This window comes from Arabidopsis thaliana, chromosome 3, assembly GCF_000001735.4.
Source record: "Arabidopsis thaliana chromosome 3, partial sequence".
Taxonomy (NCBI): Eukaryota; Viridiplantae; Streptophyta; class Magnoliopsida; order Brassicales; family Brassicaceae; genus Arabidopsis; species Arabidopsis thaliana.
The window spans coordinates 12,333,223-12,348,718 of NC_003074.8; the positions used below are offsets into that span (position 1 = coordinate 12,333,223).

The following is a 15,496-nucleotide window of genomic DNA, read 5'->3' on the forward strand; positions in this document are numbered from 1 at the left end:
GAGTTAGGTCATTACATATTTGGGATGCATTTGGAGATTATGGAGCATTCTAGAGTAAAACAGAGAATTTATGCTGCAGAAGCAATCTGGAGACGAAACTTGACGTAGGTGTCGATCGACACCATCCCTGGTGGCGAGCGACACCAATACCTGACGCCAATTCAAAGACGAAACTTATTGAAGTTTTGAAGATTTCCAAGTTCGACCCAGAACTTTCTCCTATTATTAAAGAAGGCCCAACACGTTTTTAAGACCTATATATCTATTTTTAAGGTCATTGTTTAGACAAAAACACTTATTATCTATTCTGTACTTGGGAGCAAAACCCTGTGGAGACTCCTTTTAGAGAAGATCTTTCTAAACTCTATTCTCTTCTTGTTTTCTACATTGATTTCTACTTTAATCATGTTTTGTTCTTTGATAATCATGTCTGAGTAGTTCTCTTGTTGGGTTTAGGGATTCTCATTAGGGATTTGGATGAATTAGTAGATCGAAAACCCTGCTAGGATAATATATTTAGAATTCTTCATCTTTGATCGTTCTTAATGCTAGTTCTAGAGTAATTAACTAAAACTTGATTTTAGGATAATAGATAAACCCGCTATAGGTATCTATTACTAGAACTATCTTACATGAGCCTAGTATTTAGATACGGACTAGCGTCGATTTAGATACTTAGGTGACCTTATCAAACCTGATTATAATGCTTGCTTAGTTCTAGGGATTTACAAGAGAGTTGGGATCAATACTATTAAGCATAGTGAGTAATACGGCACATCACCGGTTACTCTATAATAGTGATTTGAGTTCTAGAATGGTTTGATAATAATCATAATTTACTGCTAGATCTACTATTCTGATATTTCCTGAGAATTTCCCTAAACTCGACGTCTTAATCATCTGAATCTACAACCAATTTTAATTGCTTTCTTGTCTTTTATTTTCACAATATTTTCTGTTTAGCTTAATTCGAAACTGTTAGTTTATTGTGTGATTTGAGAACTTTGTGGAATTTGATCCCTAAGTGCTATGACAACCTCTTTATTTGAGAGAGTAGTTATTAGAATTTAGTCTAAATTTTTCTTTTACTTTGTTACTCACACGTTCTTTTTCTTATTTTTCTTGTGACATGAGCTAATAGGAATTCGAACGCAACAACTGGAAAGCTAGGAATCAGTGGATATGTTGACACAAATTATCAGACCTGATGCTGCTGGAGTCTTACAAGACAAATATGGTCAGGCATACAACGATGAGGGTCATAAAATAGATGAACAGGGCAACTTGATACCAGAAATCGCCGAGGGTGTCGATCAACACCAACTGAGAATGAAGATCTCTACCTTCTCTCAAGAAACCGTTGAATAATTTAAAGCCACTTGGATCAAATTCAAAGGATATAAGAGAGATTGCCCGCATCTTGGTTTTAGTGATGTTCAGCTGTTAGGTATCTTCTTTAGAGGAGTTGTTTTGCATAATTAGATGGCTTTGGATGCAGCTAGTAACGGGAATTTCATGTCTAGATATCCAGGGGATGCAACAATGTTGATTGAAAGCTTATCTTTGAGCATTCGTACAAAAATCGCTGACATTGTAAGGAAAACGCAAGTTCAGTATGCTGCACATGTTGATAGTTCAGAGAATATGTATCATACATGAGCTATAATAAAAAATCTACATCTCCAACACCGGTTCAGCAAACTACAAGCTTCATTCAGAATTATGCATCTTCAATCCAAGCCCACCCTCCACCCGAGACCAGACCTGCGAATTCTCCAAAACCCGATTTCAGCTGCAGAAAGGGCAACCAAACCCAAGATTCCTTTTCCCAAGAGTCCTAGGAAGTCAAAACAGGAGCTAGACGATGCTAGATGCAAAGCGATGATGGATAAATTGATTGTAGAGATGCCACTTATTGATGCTGTGAAGTCTTCTTCTATGATCAGACATTATGTGAAGAGGATGATTACTAAGGATTTGCTTACTGAGTAAGCTTTGATGATGATTTCTACACAGGTTAGCAACATTATTAAGAACAAGATGCCACAAAAACTTCCAGATCAAGGTAGCTTTGTTCTCAATTGTGGTATCCTTAACAAGTGTTGTGAGCAATGCTTGTGCGATCTTGGTTCTAGTTTCAGCTTGATGCCACGATCAGTTGCACTACGACTTGGTTTGACAGATTTAGAGCCTACGCAAATCACTCTTGTTCTTGCTGATCGATTTGTCCGTAGACCCAATGGTATCTTATGCGATGTCCCTGTACAAGTCGGTACTAGCTACATTCCTACAGATTTTGTGGTTTTATCTTATGAGAAAGAACCTAAGTATCCTCTAATCATGGGAAGGCCTTTCTTAGCCTCAACCGATTCCATTATTGATGTCAGGAAGGATAGAATAGGCTTGAATGTAGGTGATCTTACAATGTAGTTTGACATGAATAAGGTGGTTAAGAAGCCTACCATCGATGGGCAGACTTTCTATGTGGATATTATCTCGTCTCTAGTTAACGATATCTCATGGAGATGACACATGCTGATCCTTTGAAACATGCTCTAATCCCTTCAATAGACAATGTTCCCGACGGGTATGGTAAGCTGTTGGATAGAACTGAGCATGTAATGCAATTGATTACTCAAGAGGAGTTAATTGGCCCATCTACAAAAGCAGCAACGGTTGGCGAGTGGAGCCCAGAAAAAGCTCCTAATATTGATCTAAAACCACTTCCTACAAGGCTAAGGTACGCATTTCTTGGTGAAAATTCTACTTCCATGTCATTGTTAATCCTTCTTTAAACAACACAGAGCTCACTTAATTGCTAAGCAAGCTGCGCAAGTATCGCAAAGCTCTTGGCTTTTCTCTTGATGATATTACAGGTATCTCTCCCGACTTGTGTATGCATAGGATTCACCGTAAGGATTAATCTAAACCCTCAGTTGAGCATCAGAGAAGACTAAACCCAAATATCAAGGATGTTGTAAAGAAGGAGATCATGAAATTGTTTGAAGCAGGAATCATCTATCCTATTTCAAATAGTGATTGGGTTAGTCCACTCCATGTGGTTCCTAAGAAAGGAGGTGTTACAGATGTTAAGAATGATAAGAATGAGTTGATTCATACACGGACTGTTACTGGCCACAGGATGTGTATTGACTACACGAAGCTGAATGGCTGCAACAAGGAAGGATCATTTTCCTCTACCATTCATTGATCAAATGCTGGAAACGTTAGCTAATCATAAGTACTATTGCTTTCTTGATGGGTACTCAGGATTCTTTCAGATACCAATCCATCCAGATGATCAGGAGAAGACCACGTTCACGTGTCTGTATGGTATTTTTGCTTATCATAGAATGTCGTTTGGTCTTTGCAATGCTCCTGCAATATTTCAGAGATATATGATGTCGATCTTCACATACATGATTGAGGATTTCACGGAGGTCTTTATGGATGACTTTTCTATTTATGGGTTTTCATTTGAAGCATGCTTGGAGAACCTTTGCAAGGTTCTTGCTAGATGTGAGGAGAAGAATTTGATTCTTAATTGGGAGAAGTGTCATTTCAAGGTTCACGAAGGTATTGTTCTTGGTCAGAAAGTTTCAGCTGCAAGTATTGAGGTTGATAAAGACAAGATAGCGGTTATTACAAGTCTACAAGAACCCGATAGCGTGAAATATGTGAGGAGTTTTCTTGGACATGCTGGATTTTACAGGTGATTCGTTAAGGATTTCAGTAAGATTGCCAGGCCACTAACAGCTTTGCTTTGTAAGGATGTGAAGTTTGACTTCAATTCTGATTGCCATGCTGCTTTTAATCAGATTAAGAAAGGTTTAGTGAGTGCTCCAATAGTTCAAGCTCTGGACTAGAATTTACCGTTTGAGATAATGTATGATGCAAGTGATTTTGCAGTTGGAGCTGTTTTGGGACAGAGGAAGGACAATAGACTTCATGTTATCCACTATGCAAGTAGAACACTTGATGATGCACTGCGGAATTATGCGAAAACAGAGAAAGAATTTTAGCTGTGGTTTTTGCCTTAGAGAAGTTTCGCTCTTATCTGGTTGGTTCAAAGGTAATTGTGCATACAGATCATTCAGCACTCAAGTACCTTATGAAGAAAAGGGATGCTAAGCCTTACTACGATGTATTCTTCTTCTTCAAGAGTTTGACATCAAAGTACGAGATAAGAAAGGGATTAAGAATGGAGTTGCTGATCATTTGTCAAGGATCAAGGTTGAAGATGACATTCCTATCAATTATTTTCTACCTGAAGAAAGTATGTACTTGGTTGAGACAAGTTTGCAGGAAAATCCTAGCAGTGTCAATTCACGCGTTGATGAGAGCTGCAGAGAATCAGTGTCGCTCGACACCACACCCCCTGTCGATCGATACCATCGCGTTTCATAGACAGATGCTTTTGCACTTCCTTCACAGCCCACAACTATTTCAGTTCCCTGTGATAGGTACTCCTCCATCTCTTCTCCTACTTATCCTTCGATTACTTCTTTAGAATATTCGAAGTGTGCTTCACCGGTAAACAAGCATCGAGTTTCTCGAGAGCTTGTTTCCTCTTCTGATTTTGCAGGTAAAGGAGTGAGTATCGATAGACACCACCACCAGTGTCGATCGACACCAGATGCAGCACATAGCCGATCTGTTTACACAACACCTTGGAAGGCGAGATTGCAGCACAAGTTCCATGTTCTTCCATCCAAGTCTTGAACTACGCCAAGTCAAGGTATTGACTATAAACAAGCGCTTAGTTGGAGGCAATCCACTTGTATGATTTTTCTATATTTACGCTTTTCTTTTAATTTCTTTTTCGCTAACTTCGGATTTGAATGCGACCGGAGACTGATATGTCCCCGTTTTTACTGATTTCTAACACAGTTTCAGAATGTTTTTTAGAGTCTTTCTAGTCTTTTCGTATGTTTTGAGTCATTTCAGGTACACTCACACATTTGGGAACTATGGAGCACAAAAAGGAATTTTGGAAGCTTTTCAGCAATAAAGATCTTGAAGGACGTTTTTCAAAAGCTGGTGTCGATCGACACTCTTATCGCTGCCAAGAGAATATTCGTTTTTCACCAAGTCTTTGAAAAGCCCTAAAGTCTTCCTTATTTGCAAAATAATCCCTGCACGTTTTTAGGGTTATATACCTAATTGTTTGGTCATTGTTAGACCTAGGCCTTGAATGGCTGCAGTTTTTGGCATAGTTTTTGGATTTTGATTTTGCAAAAACCAAATATTATCCAATCATGATTCTACAAAAAGTAGATTTCCTAAAAACTAGGAAAACCTGATTTTAAAAGATTTTGCCTATTTGTTCATAGAATCTAAAAACCCAATTTTATGGGGTTTTCTAACAATTTACGTCACATTTTTTTCAAGTTCTTAAATATTATTTTAAATATGCTATTTTCACCATTTACCATTCATTAAATGTATACATTGGTTTTATTTACCAAACCTATGTTTATATGCAACTAGATTAGGACTTTTAAGTTTTTTAAATAAAATTAGATTTAGCAAAAAGATACATTAAAATTTTATAGGGAGTAGAAACTTTATATAATAAAATATACCTATGTTTTTGTTATTCTGCATATTTAATTTTTATTATCATTATTTTTGTAATTTTAAAACACAAAATAAAAACTAAAAATTAAATTTGATAACTTAAAAAGTTTTAAAATAATAGTTATGTAGAAAAAACTAAAAACTAAACAAATTATCATTCAAGATATTTCAAAAACAAAATCTACATCAAAAAATCATAAACTACAAAAATCAAAAACCAAAAATCAAAATTCAAAAACCAGAAACTAAAAACCAATAATAAACTACAAAACATTCAGGGCCCTAGTTTTTGTTCTTGAGCTTTTGTTACACTTTAGAGAAAAGAATCCAATCCCTAAAGTGAGGATTTTGAACTCTTTTGCTATTATTCTTAATTCATCAATGAAAACTATTCAGATTATGATTTGTGTTTCTATTGTCATGTCTGAGTAATCACCTTGTTGGGTCTAGGAAGTCTCAATAGGGATTTAGATGGATTAGTAGATCGAAAACCCCTTAGGATTACTCTTAAAGTTCTTCATCTTGATTATTCTTAATGCTAGTTTTAGATTGATCACCTAGAACTTGATATTAGATAATAGGTATTCCCGCCATAGGTATTTGTTATTTGAACCATCATATATGATCCTAGGCATTTAAGAAAAAACAGGTAGGCTCATAGAAGGGCTCTGGTTTAGATACTAGGTGAACTAATCAAGCTTATTAACAATGCATGCTTTAGCATAGGATTTCTCGGCTTCTCCAGGTATCTTAGTTGTAAGTATAGAGAGTTTCGCGGAACGCCACCGGTTACTCTAGAATTATATTTTGAGTTTGAGAACGGTGCGATAACAATCCTGATATTAGCTAGATCTACAATTTATCTATCTCCCGAGACAATTCCTTAGACCTGACGCTTTAATCACTTAACTCTACAACTCATTTACTTGCTTATTAGTTTTAAATATTCAATTACTTCATTTAGCTTAGTAAACAACATCATAAGTCTATTGTGTGAACATCGAGAGCTCAGTGGAATTCGACCCTTAAGTGCTAACGACGATCTCTTATTTGAGGGAGTAAGCTTAAGGCAATTTGAGCTATATCAGGGACAGTGACCTTTAAGTCAGGGGGAGGCGTTTACTAACTACGTTTTTCTTTTTGATTCTTATTTTTACTTTTTGAGTCATTTTATTGAGTCAAAATTTAGTTAGGAATTAGGATCTATATTCTTTAGATTATTGCCTAGTTGATTATTGTTGCAGGTTCAACTCAATCTGACTATTGGCAAATCCAGATGGCAAACGAACAAACTTGAGAATATCCTAGTTTCCAACACAATTCATTAAGGCTGGAGCTAATCTCACTGATCTTCCTTTTACCTCATCAAAACAGTTAGTATTCATAGAACTTGACTCCTTACAAACCTGATATTGAGACCAATGTGAAAAAGAAAAATATTCCTCTCCCCTTATTATAAATAAATAAAAACAAAGAACAGAGATTGATATGATTTTCGGTAGTGTATAGGGGTAAGAATGTTTCTCATGACCCTACTATTATACATTATTAGGAATGATCAATTACAAAGGTTAGAACTTGCCGAGGATGTCAATCCAGTATGCGAGTACTCCTTTGTTTACTTTTCAAAAAGAATAAGCATAGGGGAGAGAAAGAATGCTAAAAAGAATAAAGAATGGTCAATTTATCATGGTATAGTACATGAATGATTCTAGAAGGTTCTTGAATATTAGCTTGCTTGATGAGACCTAGCGATGAAAGACTGGTGGATATAGTTAAGGAACTAAGGTATGGAATCAAGAATGTTGTGTAAGCTTGCGGAGATGTACATGTTGTTTAGGATTTGATTACACTTCCTAGGCATATGGATTTGGTTAGAATAACCACGGCAATAGACTAGAGAATGTTGGGAGTTCCTGCGTTTTCAAACCTCTTCCACGAGTTCGGCTTTTGTGTTTTGCTTGAGGGCAAGCAAAAGCTAAGTCTAGGAGAGTTGATATACCTCAATTTTCACTGTTTTTAGCTATGATTTGGGTATAGATTTTAGAATCTTTTGTTATTTGTAGAGTTTTTCTAGTCTTTTTTAGGTCTTTACATATGTGGGATGCATTTGGAGATTATGGAGCATTCTGGATCAAAACAGACAACTTAAGCTGCAGAAGCAATCCAGAGACAAAAATCTACGTATGTGTCGATCAACACCACCCCTGGTGTCGAGCGACACCAATATCTGACGGCAATTCGATTGCGCAACTTATTCAATTTTTGAAGATTTTCAAATTCGGCCCAGAACGTTTCTAGGAACTTAAGTATCAATTTTTAAGGTCAATGTTTAGACCTAACACTTATTATCTATTCTTTACTAGGGAGCAAAACCCTGTTGAGACTCCCTTTAGAGAAGATCTTTCTAACTCTATTCTCTTCTTAATTTTATTACTGCTTTCTTATTCAAACATGTTTTGCTCTTTTATAATCATGTGTGAGTAGTTCTCTTGTTAGGTTTTCGATCTACTAATTCATCTAAATCCCTGTTAGGATAATATATTTAGAATTCTTCATCTTTGTTTGTTCTTAATGCTAGTTCTAGAGTAATTAACTAGAACTTGATTTTAATATAACATGTATACCCGCCATAGGTATCTATTACTAGAACTACCTTATATGAGCCTAGTATTTAGATGCGGACTAGCGTCGATTTAGATACTTAGGTAAACTTATCAAACTGGATTAGAATGTTTGCTTACTTCTAGGGATTATATGTTGAACGATGTATTTAATTTTAACGTGGGGTTTGATGATAACTATCATAAGAATGGTAGTTATCAGAATGTGGAAGAACTGGTCCGTAACCATTCAAATAAATTCTACGACTTGTTAGAAGGTGCAAATAATCAATTGTACAATGGTTGTCGTGAAAGGCAGTTGCAATTATCCTTAGCGGCTCGGGTCATGCAAAACAAGGCTGAGTAGAATATGAGTGAAAAGTTGGTGGACTGAGTTTGCCAAATGTTTAAAGTTTTTTTTACCAAAAGGAAACAAGGCTACCACTTCACATTAATAGACCAAAAAGGTGATGCGCTATTAGGACTTCCATATCATACGATTGATGTTTGTAAGAACAATTGTATGCTCTTTTGGAAAGAAGACAAAAAAGAAGATCAATGTCGAATTTGTGGCGCACAAAGATGGAAGCCTAAAGACAACCGTCGAAGAACCAAAGTACAATATATTCGTATGTGGTATCTACCTATTGGTGACCGATTGAAGAGAATGTATCAAAGCCACTAGATAGCTGCGACAATGCGATGGCATGCTGAGCACCAATAAAAGGAGGGAGAAATGAATCATCCTTTATATGCGGCAAAGTGGAGATATTTCCAAGAGTTTAAATCCCCGGTTTGCTCAAGAACCCCGTAACATTTATCTAGGGTTGTGTACTGATGGGTTCAATCCATTTGGCATGTCTCGTAATCATTCGTTGTGGCATGTGATCCTGACTCTATATAATTTACCCCCTGGTATGTGCATGAATACAAAGTACTTATTTCTTACAATTCTAAATTATGGGCCAAATCATCCTCGAGCTAGTCTTGATGTCTTCCTCCAACCCCTTATTGAGGAGCTAAAAGAGTGGTGTGATAACACTGTATTTTACTCATTTTAGGCATGTATTTATCATCATTTCGCTTAGTGATCACTCATTGTTTCATATCATTTTGCATCACATTTAGCTTATTTTGCACACTTAGGCATTTAGGATCATCTTGCATACATATTGTATGTTTTGGGGTGTTTTCAGGTGCAGAAGGAGCTTACAAGGATTCTACTCGGCCCTCTACTCTATCCAACCAGTAGGGAAGCAGCAGAGGATTCTACTCGACCAGTTAACTCAATCCAGGCAGCCACAGAGGAGGCAGCAATTCACTCGACCCACTTACTCGATCAAGGCAGCCTCACAAGAAGCAGCAGATCGATCTACTCGCCCCTCCTACTCGATCCTCTACTCGACCCACTTACTCGAACTAGGGCGACCTACTCTACAAGACTTGTTGATCTATTAAAGCGTCTTCGGATCCTCCTCATTCCCCACTCAACCAGACATCTGAGCATACAGATAGGAGAGGAAGATGCATCTACTCGACCAATTGATCACTCGGAGCATAGACACAAAGGCGCGGATTTTGCAGCACCCTCTTTACTCGATCCCCAAGATCGAGCACTCGCCCAAACCGCCTCAAGTCTCTTGTCTTCTAGTGAATCTAGGGTTTTCAACATTTTAGTATAAATAGATCACTTTGGGATTTGTCCGAAGGATCTAGCTTTTATCCTTTAGTTTTACTTTGTGTTCTTGAATCTTCAAAACTTAATTACTCTTAATCTATTTCGTTTTTGCACTTAATTCTTTCAGTAAAGCTGTTTAGCTTGTTTAGATCTACATTTTGATATGATTTCAGTAATTTATGGGTTTGTGTTCTTAGTTATGTTGCTTGAGTAGTGATTAGGTTTCTTGAGGATGGATTAGATTAGGGTAATCTCTAGGTTAGTTAGGTGGTTAAGATTAGGTTAGATCCCTTCTGGATTCGTTGGCCCCTATGCGGTTTTTGCAGGCTAATGTGAAGATTCGACCATAGAAGTCCAGCGTCTAAAAGACGTTCAAATGGATGTCTGATCTTACGAATTCCAGAGATTTGTAGACTTGATCAAGAGATTAGCTAGTCTGTTTATTGGCTTTGGTAGATTGTTGTTTAAACCGTGCTCTGCTATGTTTCATCAACGAGAGTTGAGATTAGGAAGTGGTAGAGTTATGGGGGTCTCTGTCACGGGAGTGGATTGACCCGGTTTTTGAATCTATCGTCTAGGGTTTCTACCTTTTACCTGTTAGCCACCTGATGAACCCTAGAGTTGCCCTTATCAATGAATCCATCCTTAGGACTTCTATTCTTCTTAGATTTATTTGTATTCACCCCCTGATTGCACTTGTATTTACCTGTTACTTGTATCCCCTGTTGATTGCATTTTAGTTCTTAAAATTATCACATGTTGGTTCTACTTGACCAAATGATCGAGTGGGGCTCTTAAGTTCTCATTTTTACCTGTTTGAATCATAACCTAGGCATTTACGGCTCTGTATCTGTTCAATTATAAATGAGTTGTGTTGTAATAATTCATGAGACTTAATCATGTCGTTTTATTTTTGCAGAATCCTAGTATTCAAACTTCTTCTCCGTTTCATCTTATCTGTGTAAGATAACAATCCTACCTTGTTATTTATTTGTGTTTATGTTGTTTTATGCGAGTGAATAAACTATCTATCTTAGTGTCTGATTATTGAACTTATTATCACAAATGTATGAATAATTTGTGGTGGGACTCTTGTGTCGAGTTGGTGTAAAATGGACAAGGCATGGGCTTGGCTGCCAAGGTATGCATCTGTCAGATATTTTCATAGATAGTTTTACTTATCGTGATATTGAATGTGTTGTTGTTTTATATTATCTTAGGAATAGCCTTGAGTATGAGATTGGAGCAAAGAATTTTGTCTCTGGAGCATCAATTAGTTTGGGGAATCATACTGAGATGTTCTGTCCCTGCGTTGATTGTAGAAATGTCTGCCATCAGCTGATAGAGACAGTATTGGATCATCTAGTGATCAGAGGTATGGATTTGAAGTATAAGAGGAATCCATGTTGGAGTAAGCATGGGGACAAGAGAGACTGAACATTTGTTGATGTTCCCACTTCAGAAGAAGAGGCTTATGAGTTGCTTAGGACAACGTATTTTGACTCTTAAGTTAGTGATGAACAACCATCTGATAAGTGTCAAACTGTAGAAGAATCCGATTTTAGTAATAAGTTAGAGGATGTTGAAACTCCACTCTACTCAACATGTTAGAAGTACAACAAGGTTTCTGCAATAACAGTCCTTTACCACTTTAAAGTTAAGAGTGGGATGACAGAAAACTTCTTTGATCAGGTATTGACGACAGTAAAAGACATGTTGCCCGAAGATAATGTGCTTCCAAAGTCCACTACGGAGATGAAAAAGTTCTTGAAGGTCTTTGGGTTTGGTTACGATCTCATTCACGCATGCAAGAACGAATGTATACTTTATCGGAAGTAGTATGCTCAGATGGAAAGCTGCCCAAGATGTAGTGCGTCAAAATGGGAGTTGGATAAACGCAGTGGTGAGGAAAAGAAGGGGATTCCTGCAAAGGTCCTTCGGTATTTTCCAATCAAAGACAGACTGAAACTGATGTTTAGATCAAAAAGAATGGGTGAGGATCTGCGATGGCATTTCAGCAATGGTAGTGAAGATGGTATAATGCGACATCCAGTGGACTTTGTTACTTGGGCACGGGTGAATAATAAATGGCCTGAGTTCGATGCAGATCCGAGAAACCTTCGTCTTGGTCTTTCTACAGATGGAATGAACCCTTTCTCGATGCAGAATACCAAATACACTACATGGCCAGTCTTATTAGTGAATTACAACATGGCTCCAACCAAGTGTATGAAGGCTGATAACATCATGTTGACTATGTTGATCCCTGGTTCAACTGCACCAAGCAACAACATCGATGTTTATCTAGCACCGCTGATAGAGGATTTGCTGGATATGTGGATTGAAGGTATAAAGGTTTATGACTCATTTATGAAAGAGAAATTTACACTAAGAGCTATGTTGTTGTGGAGTATCAGTGACTATCCAGGCTTAGGCACATTGTTTGGATGTAAGGTTAAAGGGAAACAAGGCTGTAACGTTTGTGGAAAGGACACACCTAGTAGATGGTTGAAGTATAGTAAAAAATATGTCTATTTGGGCAATAGGAAGCGTCTCAGGAATGGACATCCGTACAGGCGCCAAAAGAGTTGGTTTGACAACACTATCGAGAATGGGACAGCAAATAGAATTCAAACTAGTGCAGAGATTGCTGAGATACTTAAAGTTTACAAAAATTACTTTGGAAGACCTTTGGAAAAGGTAACTAAGAGGAAAAGATCTGAAGTTATTTTAGAGGAAGTCTATGGAGAAGACAGTGATTAATGGAGGTGGAAGAAATTGTTTTATACTCTTCTTATTACCTTACTGGAAGGTTAGCATTTGGTTTTGTTTAATAGCAAAAATGAGTAAAACTATTGTAAACATTATGTGTAGCCTGAAACTAGTTTTTATTTTGACTTAGGATCTGCCGGTTCGTCACAACATATATGTCATGCACGTGGAGAAGAAAGTGTCTGACGCTATGTTGTCCACTCTAATTCACAATGCTAAATCGAAAGATGGCTTGAAGGCAAGAAAAGATTTGGAAGATATGGGAATACGAAGCCACTTGCATACAGAATCACGGGGTAAGAAAACATATTTGCCTCCAGCAGCTTAGGATGTAGAAAGAGGAGAAGAAGAGATTTTGCCTGAGGTTATCTAAGTTCAGAGGTCCTGATGGGTATTGTGCAAACATCGCTAATTGTGTGTCAGTGAATCCTCCTGGTATTGGTAGTTTTAAGTCAGACGATCATCATATGCTCATGCAAAATCTATTACTTGTGGCTTTGAGAGGGTTGCTACCAAAAGGGCCTAGGATTGTTGTGACCCGAGTATGCAACTTTTTCCATAGATTATGCCAGCGTTCCCTTGACTCTGAGATGTTATTATCATTGGAGACTGAGATAGTCGAGACAATGTGCCAAATGGAGCGGTTCTTCCCTCCATCATTATTTGACATCATGTTTCATCTTCCTCAGCATCTAGCATCTTCCTCCAGACAGCGTTTCTTCGAGATACATACATACTGCCATCACAAGCTAAACAAGTGTTTTACTCAAGAGAAGATGAATCCTCTCCATGGTATGTAGTCATGAGGGCGCCACCAAGAGGATATCATGAGCTAGATACTGAGGAAGAGTATGTAGCAACACCATTGTTTGAGGAGCAAGTTGAAGATATGGGGAATCAGTTGTCTGACGATGAGAGTTACTATGTTAGAGATGACTATGATGGAGTTCTAGTGGAAGATTAATGTGGAATATAAACTGGATTATGTAATGCTAATGTGGGATATTTATTGTTGGTTTTGTTTCAGGCTCAGTCATGGCAATTACTAGAGGAGGAGGAAATCTACGCCGTAGTAACCGTCAGGAAGGAAAAGGTGTGAGTCCTGTCATTGCAAAGAAACTTTCCAAGAAGTCTAAAAGAAGAGAAGTTCCACTTAACAGAATAAAATGTCTAAAAGATATTGTTGGAACATAAGAGAATGAGAAAGAGCTGTTTGACAGAGAATTACAAGTTAATGAGCATGAAATGGTTGAAGGTGAAAAGGCAGATGAAGAAGAAAATGTTGAAGCTGATGCAGATGGAGATGAAAATGGTGAAGCTGATGCAGAAGATGATCTAGAGGCAAAAAATGGTGAAGCTGATGCAAAAGATGAGCTAGAGGCAGAAAATGGTGAAGCTCATGTAGAAGATGAGCTAGAGGCGGAAAATTGTGAAGAACCTGATCAGCCTGCTGACCGTGAGACTTTTGATGATTCTATTGGAGGTGTAGAAACTGACCAGCCTGCTGACTGTGGGAATATGGATGCTTCCACTTGAGCTGGAGAACCTAACCAGCCTGCTGAATGTGAAAATATGGATGCTTCCATTGGAGGATAAAACTGGGAGAGTTAGTCAAGTGTTGGGGAAGGATAAACCTAGGAGAGTTAGGGGTTTAGGCAGAGGGATTACGGCTACCAAACTAGCATTCCTTCAGGCTAGAGACACACACGTGCAAAAGCTAGAAGAAACACAAGCCGAATTGCTTAGCCATATTCTAGACTTGAAAAATGTGGTCACTGACTTAGCTAGAAAAGAGGTAAGTGATGTTAGCAGAGGGGTTAGGTGTCAGCTGCTAGAATGGGGTTCATCAAAAGATGTTGTTGTCGATGAAGGAGAATTCTGCTCGTCTGATCCTTTGTACCTGATTGGTCGCATTAGACTTGGTCCTAACGCAGCAGCTGTTGTAGTCACATCTATAATTGATAGTGATTCGCCACTATGGAGGCCTACCCCAACCATGTTCACACTTGGGGAAGCTTTGGGACTCAAAATTCATTGGCAAGCGGATAAAGTTATTTTGGACAACTTATCAAAATCTCCAATTAGAAGTTCTTATTCAAAGGTAACCCAGGTCTCAGGAGTTTACTTACTTTATTCTCAATACTTGCAAGCTAAATTTCATATGCTAATATTTGTGAATCACTTATAGGGTACAATATTAGATGAGTCAGTTACAAGATGCAAAGTTTATGATTGGAATTCTCATGGTGATGTTATTGCTGAGGGTATTTTGTGTTCCACTAATCCGGACCAAATGATCGATAACATTCCTTTGGGAAAAAATGCAGCCATTGTGAAGATTGTCAATGTTCTGAAGGAGGCGGCTTATGTGTGGAGGCCAACACTTGACATATTTGTGATCCCTGACGCAGTAGATCATGAAATCCCATGGCCAATTAAAAGCTTAGAAATCATCATTCATACTGCAGAGAATTCAACAATGATAAGATCGCCTAGGGTAAGTTTTGATGTTGCAATGACGTGTAATTTAAATTTAGTATTTGAGATTTTGATGAGTTTGTTTTTGATGCGTTAGACTACAAGTACCAACTCTGGTTCCAGCAGCAAAGGAAAAAAGCATACGAAGTGCATCCTCTTGGATTGTTACAATTCTGGTAAAACTGTTGCAGAGGGCCGAGTTTGCTCGACGGATCCTGCAACTCTTCTACATTTCAAACCCATAGGTCCCAAAGCTAGCAAGGTCTTCTTAGGTGACAATATGATTCACACAACAAGAAGATAAGTGTACATGTCTTCTTAGGTGACAATATGAGATACAATGATATTCATTTCAAGAATAAAAACGTTTCAAAATATTTTTAAA

The 15,496-nt window shown here is 37.7% G+C and overlaps 4 pseudogenes across 4 annotated transcripts; all 4 read left to right on the plus strand.

The window, feature by feature from the left end:
* Nucleotides 1-1,318: 1,318 nt before the first annotated feature.
* On the plus strand, nucleotides 1,319-4,719 carry AT3G30718 (annotated as a pseudogene; the record flags this gene model as incomplete). The annotated part of the gene is made up of 1 exon: nucleotides 1,319-4,719.
* Nucleotides 4,720-8,356: 3,637 nt separating this feature from the next.
* AT3G30719 lies at nucleotides 8,357-9,211 on the plus strand (annotated as a pseudogene; the record flags this gene model as incomplete). The annotated part of the gene is made up of 1 exon: nucleotides 8,357-9,211.
* A 1,826-nt stretch (nucleotides 9,212-11,037) lies between these two features.
* AT3G30721 lies at nucleotides 11,038-13,374 on the plus strand (annotated as a pseudogene; the record flags this gene model as incomplete). The annotated part of the gene is made up of 1 exon: nucleotides 11,038-13,374.
* Nucleotides 13,375-13,699: 325 nt separating this feature from the next.
* On the plus strand, nucleotides 13,700-15,484 carry AT3G30722 (annotated as a pseudogene; the record flags this gene model as incomplete). Its single annotated transcript has 1 exon — nucleotides 13,700-15,484.
* Between the last annotated feature and the right edge of the window lie 12 nt (nucleotides 15,485-15,496).